This window comes from Cnephaeus nilssonii, assembly GCF_951640355.1.
Source record: "Cnephaeus nilssonii genome assembly, chromosome: 1".
Taxonomy (NCBI): Eukaryota; Metazoa; Chordata; class Mammalia; order Chiroptera; family Vespertilionidae; genus Cnephaeus; species Cnephaeus nilssonii.
Genome location: NC_137072.1, coordinates 61386218 through 61397199, shown reverse-complemented (window position 1 = coordinate 61397199; position 10982 = coordinate 61386218). Strand labels below are relative to the sequence as shown.

Here is a 10982-nt window from a genome sequence, read left to right as displayed (position 1 = left end):
TCATTGCAGCATTATTCACAATAGCCAAGATATATGGAAGCAACCCAAGTGCCCATCAAAAGAAAAGTGAATTAAAATCTGTGGTATGTATATATAATAGAATATTACTTGGCCTTAAAAAAATAACAAAATCTTACCATTTGTGACATCATGACTATACCTAGATGGTATTATGCTTAGTGAAATAAGTCAGAGACAGACAAAAACCATATTATTTCACTTACATGTGGAATCTTAAGAATAGTATAAATGAATAAACAAAACAGAAACAGACTTATAGATACAGAAAACAGTCTGATGGTTGCCAGAGGGAGGAGGGGGTTGGTGAAAAAGGTGAAAGGTTTGAGAAATATAGATTGTTAGTTAGAAAACAGTCATTGGGATGTAAAGTACAGCATAGGAAATATAGTCAATAATCATATATAATAAAAGGCTAATATGCAAATCAACTGAACAGGGGAATGACCATTCTTTATGATACACACTGACCACCAGGGGGCAGAAACCCAACACAGGAGCTGCCCCCTGGTGGTGAGTGCGCTCCCACAGGGGGAACACCACTCAGCCAGAAGCCAGGCTCATGGATGGCAAGTGCAGAGGTGGTGGCAGGAACCTCGCCTGCCTCCATGGCAGTGCTAAGGATGTCCAACTGACAGACATACCTTGAGGGCTCCTGGACTGCGAGAGGGCGCAGGCCAGGCTGAGGGACCGCATTCCCCGGTGAATTTCATGCACCGGGCCTCTAGTATTTTAATAACTCTGAATAGTGCCAGGTGATATTGGAAATATGAGGAGGAACACTTTGTAAAGCATATGATTGTCTAACCACTATGCTGTATACCTGAAACTAATAATAAGAAAAGGAAAAACTTCATTATACACTGTTTCTTTTTGCTTTCTCTTTGTGTTTCTTTTTCAAAGGAAATGATGTTTAAAGGGTACATGGCATATTTTTGTTTGTTTGTTTTTATTTCTCAATGCCTTTATTTTGGGATATGAGGGGGAAATCTTATAGGTACACAAGAAAAGGACATTTATGATCACAGATAAAAGTGAAGATAATCTAACCAGAAAGCATTAACACCTGGTAGCTGTTGAACCTGAAGTTCTGAATATGGCATGTTGCAGGGCTGAAAGAATGGTAATTCGTGTTCTTCTTTCTCACCCTCTTTCAACAGAATCCACACCAACCTCCTCATAATCCTTCTCAAGGGCAGCCATGTCCTCAGGGGCCTCAGACAGCTCTCTTTCCTCCATGTCCTCACCCATGTACCAGCGGACAAAGGCACATGGCACACATTAGGTTAAACTTGTGGTCCAGGCCTCAGCAGTAGCTGTGGTGTTGCTCAGCATGTTCACAGCTCACTGTACTTTGGCCAGGTCTCCACCAGATACGACAGTGGGAGGCTGGTAATCAATGCCAACTTTGAAGCCAGTGGGCACCAGTCCACAAACTGGATGGTACGTTTGGTCTTGATGGTGGCAATGGAAGCATTGACATCTTTGGGAACCAGGTCTCCATGATACAGCAGGTGGCAAGCTTTATGTCTTTACTGTGGTGTGAGGTACATTTCACCATCTGGTTGGCTGGCTCAAAGCACGCACCGGTGACCTCTTCTACAGTAAGCTGTTCATGGTGGGCTTTCTCAGCAGAGATGACATATGTGGCCAGAGGGAGGTGGATGCGGGGACAGGTTGGTCTGGAATTCTGTCAGATCAACATTCAGGGCTCCATCAAACCTGAGGGAAGCAGTGATGGAGGACACAGTCTGGATAATAAGGCGGTAAAGGTTAGTGTAGGTTGGGCACTCAATATCAAGTTTTCTACGACAAATGTCGTAGATGGCCTTGTTGTCAACCATGAAGATACAACCAGAGTGCTCCAGAGTGGTGTGGGTGGTGAGCATCGAGTTGTAGGACTCAACTACAACTGTGGAGACCTGGGAGGGTGTGTGTGTGTGGGGGGCCTGGGTAAGTGGAGACCTCTAGCTTGGACTTCTTGCCATAATCGACAGAGAGCCCTCAGGAGGGAGGTGAATCCAGAACCAGTTCCCCCATCAGAGCCTTGGAAAACTAAGAAATACTGAAGGCCTGTGTCCTGGTCAGCCACTTTGTGAATTTGGTCCAAGATGAAGTCAATGCTCTCCTTGCCAATGGTGTAGTGCCCACAGGCATAGTTATTGCAGCATCTTCCTTGATGAGCTGTTCAGGATGAGCTGTTCAGGATGAACTGAAAATCACAGGTTAGGAATCGGATCCAAGTTTTTATAAATAGTAAAGAGGATAATGCTTTCCAAGTTTCAGCAGAACAAATAGAAATCAGTGGGAAGGATCTATGCCGAAACCGGTTTGGCTCAGTGGATAGAGCGTCGGCCTGCGGACTGAAAGGTCCCAGGTTCGATTCCGGTCAAGGGCATGTACATTGGTTGCGGGCACATACCTGGTAGGGGGTGTGCAGGAGGCAGCTGGTCGATGTTTCTCTCTCATCGATGTTTCTAGCTCTCTATCCCTCTCCCTTCCTCTCTGTAAAAAAAGAATAAAATATATTAAAATAAAAAAGAAATCAGTGGGAAGGATCTAGAAAGAAAAACAAAAACACACCAAATTAAATGGCTGGGTGGAAAAAATCAATGACATGTCATAGCATAGTGATAACGGGCAGAGACCCTTTCACCAGCCTGCCAGGGTTCCAATTCCAGCTTTGCTACTTACTAATGTGATATTGGGAAAGCTACTTAACCTCTCTGTGCCTCAGTTTCTTCTAAAATGAGGTAACTGAAAATACCTGAAAGAATTGTTGAGATTGTTTCTTCATAGAGTATTTATAAAATGCTTAGAATAGTGCCTGGCATATGATGAAAGCCATGTAAGTATTTGTTCAATAAATAAATATGACAATTTTCTCATTACCCTGAAACAAATCCATATTTAGATTGCCAGCGTAACTTAGGATGAAGAGACTCTCAGAAGAAATATTTGTAACATATATAAGACCTACTTTTGCATTTTCCCTCTCTTTTCTATTTTCTTCTTTTTCTCAAAAGGGACATTATTTTGATCCATATAATTGTGTGGGAAGGAGAGCGATGATCCAGTCATATGTCTTAGTAAAGCTTATTTTTGTGTGTGAACTTGATTTGGTGGGCACATAATTTGGTTTCCAGCCTTAATGCTTCCACCAGCATTTTTGGATTGGGCCGTAGGGCCATGGGAAGGTTATGGAAGAATTGACCTTGCCAGTGTTCTTATTTTTCTCTCTAGCTCAGATGACTAAAGGGACCAATATGAACAAAGCATGCTCCAAGATTGGTAGTGAGCTCCTCCTCCCCTACCCCAACCCCTCAAAAAAAGCACTAGCATGCTTTCAAAATTTGGAAGTTTTTCATTTTAGATAAGGCTGTAACCAATTTTTATTTTGGAGCAGAAAGCTTCTATTCTTGATAAAAATGTGCTGTTGTTCATCAACATCATTATTTTTGGCTCTGAAGTAATGTTTAGGGAAAAGCATATCTCTGGTTTTCCTTCTGGGAGCAGTTTACTAGATCCCAAGCATGGATTTTAAACTGTGGATTAGTTCTACTAGTAATTTAAAAATACTTTTACTTATTAAAACCCAACACAATTTATAGATTCAATGCAGTCCCCATTAAAATACCAACAGCATATTTCACAGATCTAGAACAAACTCCCCAAACATTCATCTGGAATAAAAGAAGACCCCAAATAGCCATAGCAATCCTGAGAAAGAACAAAGTTGGAGGGCTCTCAATACCAGACATCAAGCTATATTACAAAGCCACGGTTCTCAAAACTGCCTGGTATTGGCACAAGAACAGACATATAGACCAATGGAACAGAACAGAGAACCCAGAAATCAAACCAAGCCATTATGCTCAATTAATATTTAACAAAGGAGGCAAAAGCATACAATGGAGTCAAGACAGTCTCTTCAATAAATAGTGCTGGAAAAATTGGTCAGATACATGCAAAACAATAAAACTAGACCACCAACTTACACCATACACAAAAACAAACTCAAAATGGTTAAAGGACTTAAATGTAAGACAGGAAACCCTAAAAATGTCAGAAGACTCCATAGGCAGCTAAATATCAGACATATGTCATAGCAATACCTTTACCAATACAGCTCCTAGGGCAATGGAAACTAAGGAGAAAATAAACAAATGGGACTACATCAAAACAAAAAGCTTCTGCACAGCAAAAGAAACCATCAACAAAACAACAAGAAAACCCACTGCATGGGAGAACGTATTTGCCAATGCTATCTCAGATAAGGGTTTAATCTTCAAAATTTACAGGGGACTCATACAACTTAACAAAAGGAAGATAAACAATCCAATCAAAAAATGGGCAAAGGACCTAAGTAGACACTTTTCGAAAGTGGACATATAGAAGGCCAAGAGACATATAAAAACATGCTCAAAGTCACTAATCATCTGAGAGATGCAAATAAAAACAACAATGAGGTACCATCTCACACTTGTCATAATGGCTATCATCAACAAATCAACAAATGACAAGTGCTGGCGAGGATGTGGAGAAAAAGGAACCCTCGTGCACTGCTGGTGGGAATGCAGACTGGTGCAGCCACTGTGGAAAACAGTACGGAGTTTCCTCAAAAAATTAAAAATGGAACTCCCATTTGACCCAGTAACCCCACTTCTAGGAATATATCCCAAGAAACTAGAAACATCAATCAGAAAGGATATATGCACCTCTATGTTCAATGCAGCACAATTTACCATTGATAAGATTTGGAAACAGCCTAAGTGCCCAGCAGATGAGTGGATTAGAAAATGGTGGTACATCTACACAATAGAATACTACGCTGCTATAAAAAAGAAGGAATTCTTACCATTTGCAACAGCATGGATGGACATGGAGAGCATTATGCTAAGTGAAATAAGCCAGTCGGAGAAAGATAAATATCACCTGACCTCACTCATATGTGGGACATAATGAACAACATAAACTGATGAACAAAAATAGATCCAGAGACAAGGTAACACTGAACAGACCTTCCAACCTCAGAGAGAAGGTGGGGGGAGGGTAGAGATCAACCAAAGGACTTGTATGCATTCATATTAGCATAACCAATGGACACAGACACTGGGGCAGTGGGGACTTGTCCTGGGGATGGGAGTTGGAGGGGGGTGTCAATTGGGGAAAAGGGAGACATACGTAATACTTTAAACAATAAATAAAAAAACAACCCAGTTTGTTTTCCTAATATCTATTTTCTTATTCTTATTTACGGAGTTACTACACTCAAAACAATTTCAAACCTAATCCTATCTAATAAAGAGAGAATATGCTAATTGACTACCATGCCCTCACAAGATGGTGGTGCCCACAGCCACAGATGGTGGTGCCCAGTCCCCTTAGCCCTGACTCATGCAGCCGGAGTCCCCTAGTCCCCTCAGTCCCGCAGGGGAAGGCAGTTGGGCAATCTGGGTGGCAGGGGAGGGCAGTTGAGGATGGTCATGCCAGCAGAGGAGCAGTTAGGTGTCAATCAGGCTGTCAGGGGAGCGGTTAGAGGGTTATCAGGCTGGCAGGCAGAGTGGTTAGGGGCAATTAGGCAGGCAGGCGAGTAGTTAGGAGCCAGCAGTCCTGGATTGTGAGAGGAATGTCTGACTGCAGGCAGGTGAGTAGTTAGGAGCCAGCAGTCCTGGATTGTGAGAGGAATGTCTGGTTTAGGCCCAATTCCATAGGCAGTCAGACATCCCCCAAGGGGTCCCAGATTGGAGAGGGTGCAGGCTGGGCTGAGGGACCCCGAATTTCATGCACCGGGCCTCTAGTAACTAAATAAAACAATCTCATTAAGAAGGAAGTTTCTGTACTGACAGTTCTCTCTTTGCACAGTACTGTGAGACCATAAAAACAACTCTGCACCCTGGCTGATTTGGCTCAGTGGATAGAGCTTCGGCTCACAGACCGAAGGGTCCCAGGTTTGATTCTGATCAGGGGCACATGCCTGGGTTGTGAGCTTGATCCCTAGTAGGGGGCGTGCAGGAGGCAGCCGATCTATGATTCTCTCTCATCATTGATGTTTCTATCTTTCTCTCCCTCTCCCTTCCTCTCTGAAATCAATAAAAATATATTAAAAAAAAACAAACGGCTGCAAGCTGAAACTATGCAAAAAAATCTGAATATTCAAGCCCTGGCTGGGTGGCTCAGTTGGTTGGAGCATCCTCCTGTACACCAAAAGGTTGCGGGTTTGATTCCCTGTCAGGGCACATATCTAATTTTGGGGTTCAATCCCTGGGCATGTATGGGAGGCAACTGATTAATGTTTCTCTCTCTAAAATCAATAAAAAACATGTCTTTGGGTGAGGATTAAAAAGGAATCTTAATAGTCAATGGGAAGAATTACAATTGTTCTGTGACCTTTTGTCAAAACATTAAGAACTGTCTTATTGTTGGTTATGAATGTATAAGGAAATGAAAAAATGATAAAATTAATATTTTTAGTACTCTATAATTTAAAACATAGACACATTGAAAATTAAAATGTTTATTTGTTAAAAAAAAACTTACCACAAAGAGCCAGTTAGAATAGAGATTAAAGGCTTCAAGCTCTAACCTGCCCCCTTTTCATTCTGGCTGGACATTGCAGACTCAACTTTTGCTGAACACCTGTTCCCCCGCTTTCCCCTCTCAATTTTCTGTAGTTAAGACAAACAAAACTGGTCTCTACCAGATTTGGCAGCCATTTTAACCTAAAAATGATCAACAGGGCCATTATAATAAGTTTACATTATGATTTTGGAACCACTCCGCCTCCTGAATTGCCATGACAGTTCCAAAAGGAAGGAAAGAAAGAAAGAAGAAAGAAAGAAAGAAAGAAAGAAAGAAAGAAAGAAAGAAAGAAAGAAAGAAAGAAAGAAAGAAAGAAAGAAAGAAAGAAATCACTATCTGGAGGTGAGTGACAAGGGCAGCCACATCAGCAGTCACTCCACAAGTGTCAGAAGCTGAGGACCACCCTACCCCTCCCCAACACCCCACCCCCCTTGCCACGCTTAATAATAACCATCTACCCAGATCCCACGGGGACGTCTTGTTCTCTGAGTCCTGCTCTCACTTCTTGAGTGCACTTTCACTTTAATAAATTTACTGTGCTTTGCTGTCCCTTTCTGTCTCGCCCTCGAATTCTTTCTTGTGCACAAGGACCTGGACCCTGCTATCGGGTTGAGGTCTCCCTTGGCCTCCCCAGGTGCCCTCAGCATCATGGGTAGTTTGCATAGTGTTCACCTTCTCATTGTATAACATGACATAGAGAGCATCGTTTTTGTGCCCTGGCTAATTCTCACACTCCAACATTTTATCCTTTGTGCTTTCAGTGCCGTAAAATATCTCTGAGAGTCGCTTTATTGTAAAGTTATTTTGCTGTTGTCATTTCCCCTGGAACATCTTTTTTTTTTAAAAAAATTTCTTTATTGATTAAGGTATTATATATGTGTCCTCATCCCCCCATTACCTTCCCACCCCCCACCCCCAACTCATGCCCTCACCCCCCTGTTGTCTGTAACCACTGGTTAGGCTTATATGCATGCATACAAGTCCTTTGGTTGATCTCTCCCCTTTACCCCCACCCTCCCCTACCTTCCCTCTGAGGTGTGACAGTCTGATCGATGCTTCCCTATCTCTGGATCTGTTTTTGTTCATCAGTTTATGTTGTTCATTATTTCCCATAGATGAGTGAGATCATGTGATATTTATCTTTCTCTGACAGACTTATTTCACTTAGCATAATGCTCTCCAGTTCCATCCATGCTGTTGCAAATGGTAAGAATTCCTTCTTTTTTATGGCAGCACAGTATTCCATTGTGTAGATGTACCATAGTTTTCTAATCCACTAATCTGCTGATGGGCTCCTAGGCTGTTTCCAAATCTTAGCTATGGTAAATTGTGCTGCTGTGAACATAGGGGTGCATATATCCTTTCTGATTGGTGTTTCTAGCTTCTTGGGATATATTCCTAGAAGTGGAATCACTGGGTCAAATGGGAGTTCCATTTTTAGTTTTTTGAGGAATCCCCCGGAACATCTTTATCCTTTTTGTTACAACTGCTTTCCTCATGTATGGTGATAAGTTTGTCTTTACTAAGTTCCTCTGGCTGCATAGTCAACAGTCCCATTTGAATTCCACAGAGAACATTACCACTTTTTGTTTCGTTGCTGTACTTTCATCTTTCTTGGCCAATTGCATGCCTCACAAGTCCGCCCTTCTTCTTGCTAAATATTTCCAATTCTAGCTGACATAACTTTCTCCCAAGATGCTTGTCATTTCCACTTCACTAATAAAGTCCTCCCCATTGGTCAGAGTGTGCCACAGAGTAATTCACGTCTTCTACATGATAAACTGTCAGGCAAGCAGCAAATGCTCAGGTCACTGCTTTTCAGCTGGTTCAAATGGAGCACTTTTATAATTCGCATTATGAAGTCAGCTTCCTTTTTTTCTCTCTCTCTCCAGCGGGCCTGCCATATTAGGGACTCTTTGGAAATGATACTGAAACTGTTTCAAGAACAGAAAAAAATTAGAAGAGGCGAGGATTCAAGTAACTACACTAGGCACAGGTTGGGACTATTCTAGAATCTTTTGCATCGAGTGTTCTTGCTTTGGGTATGTTCCTTGGACATTTATTCTTTCAGGGCTGGAACCTTGGAGAAAGACCTGTCATGCCTTGCATATATCTTGTGTTTATTGAATGTTGCCATTTAGGCCTCTATGGCCATACGTATTGATTTTCCTCTGGATGCCCTCTCTGTACATCTTGGGCCCAGGAGCAAGGTGTGGAGTCCTCCCCTGAGATCATGGGAGCTGCTTCTGCCAGGAGCTGTGCGTGATAAGCAAGGTCCTCACGCCAGGATGGAATGCCAGAGTGGAGTCCAGAAGTAGGGAGCAAAGTTGCTGAACATGCAGAGAGCCAGGAATGACATCTGGAAAGACGTGGGGTTTCTTAGGTGAATGATTTGGACATCGGAACGCCACTTACTGGTTAGAGAGGATATAATGCATGCATGTGTCATCAGTCGCCTTTTACCCTCCGTGGGGGGAGGCGAGGAGGTACTTGAACTTGATTTTTTTCGATAATTTTTTGTTCAGATTACTACTGAAGCAATGTCTTCCCACTGGCCCTGTTTTCCAAATTGTGTTCCCTACCACCTTGTTGCGTCTTCCATGGCAAAAATCCTTTTAATATTAGCACACATGTGGATGTCTTTCCGAATTCCCATTTGCACATAGTCTCAAAGTTGGCATATGAATTTCCTTTTTAACCCTGGCAAGAATTTTGTAACCAGCATAAATGCCCTGATACCTTGGAGTCCATCCCAGTTCCCAATGCTGGGCCCTGCACATGTTATATTAATCACCATCCTTTCTCTGTGTGGGTGGTATATTCTACTAACACGCTGAATCCTCTTCTTCCATCCCTGCTGTCTTCCAAAATGTCCCTAGTTACTGGTAATATGTAGCTTAGACCAGGGTTCCCATATCTCTCACGATCACTAGCCCCATAGAAGCCATTGTGAACCCTGAGAAAGAAGATACTTATGAAAAAGGGGCTTCTGGTGGTTAACTGGGCTCAATTTTTAAAGATGTTTTTACTGATTTTTAGAGAGAGAAGAAGAGAGAGGGATAGAGAGAGAGAAACACTGATGAGAGAGAAACATCAATCAGCTGCCTCCTGCATGCCCCTCTCCCGCAACTCAGGCTTGTGCCCTGACCTGGAATCAAACCAGTGACCTCTTGGTTCCTGGGTCAACACTCAACCACTGAGCCATTCCGGCCAGGCTGTGCTCAAATTTTTTCAAAACAGAGCCTAGCAGCCCTTTCTGCAGAGGGACCCTCTCACCCAAACTGCACTTCAGGAAGAAGCCTGCACTGCACTGCCTGCCTGCACTGTGTCTGCCATCTGAGCCAGCCCTGATAAAGGAGTTCCCGGAATCCTTTTTCAACCAGTAGGACTGAGGCTTTCCCCATCCAGTCAGAGCTGTACGGCTCCTACCCACCAGAGTGGCTCTATTCTGACCCATATTAGGACAGTGCCTTTTGGACCAATTAAACTTTGAAGACTTGGAGTCCTCATTTGCATGAGGACAAACCAATCAGGGACCGGGGGCAGGGACTTCTGCCCATTTAAGGCAGCTCCCCTCTGGCTCTGAGAACACACTTTCCCTTTCCAATGAAGACTGAAGACAGTCTGCCTGGCTGATCTGAAACAGTGAAGATGTCTCCCTGGAGCAGAGCGGAGCCGACCAGCACAGAACAGAGCAGACTGGCACAGAATGGAGCACACCGGGGTAGAGCAAAGCAGGCCAGGGCAGCACAAAGCAGACCAGCAAGGAGCAGAGCAGAGCTGTCTAGCTGGAGAGGGGCCTGGCTCTAGGGTCGCCTGGCCCCAGGGCTGCCCCATAGCTGTGCTGTATCATAATTGAGTTGCACTGAATAAAGTTCCCTTCTTCACTGCACCCCAAATAGGGGATTCCGGTTGGTGTTCAATTGGCACCAATGACCATTGGTTGACACCATTAAGTCTTTAGAAAATGCTTTCTAGGGAGGTGCAGTAGCCTGGGTCTCTGAAACATTCTCCCTTAAATTGCACCTCCTTTAATCCCCACTCCCCACACCCCAGACGAATCACATCCCAGGAGTTTCCCTAACTTCCCTGTGACACTGATGTTGAATTCTGAAGGCCCTCACAACTCATGCTATGTTAGGGTCTATTCTCCTTCCTTCACAAGGAGGCTAACAGTTTGGTAGAACAGTCAGGGGCAAACGTGCTTCTAAAATGATTATTTCATCTTAGATCAAACAGAGTTTTCCACCTTAGTTCAAAGCAGCCTGGATAAATTGGAAAACAAAATGACAAAATAAAACAAAAAACTTATTACCTATATGTCATTTGGGCACCTGGTCCCTCAAAGAGTTGCCTAAGCTTGGCTCAAAACCTTACTGTCA

General features: G+C 43.2%; 1 pseudogene across 1 annotated transcript; it reads right to left on the bottom strand.

The window, feature by feature from the left end:
• Positions 1 to 1161: 1161 nt before the first annotated feature.
• LOC307092449 (tubulin alpha-1A chain-like) lies at positions 1162 to 2926 on the bottom strand (annotated as a pseudogene). The gene is made up of 2 exons: positions 2911 to 2926; positions 1162 to 2216 (listed from the first exon to the last, which is right to left on the bottom strand). The product of its transcript is annotated as a tubulin alpha-1A chain-like (transcript).
• Between the last annotated feature and the right edge of the window lie 8056 nt (positions 2927 to 10982).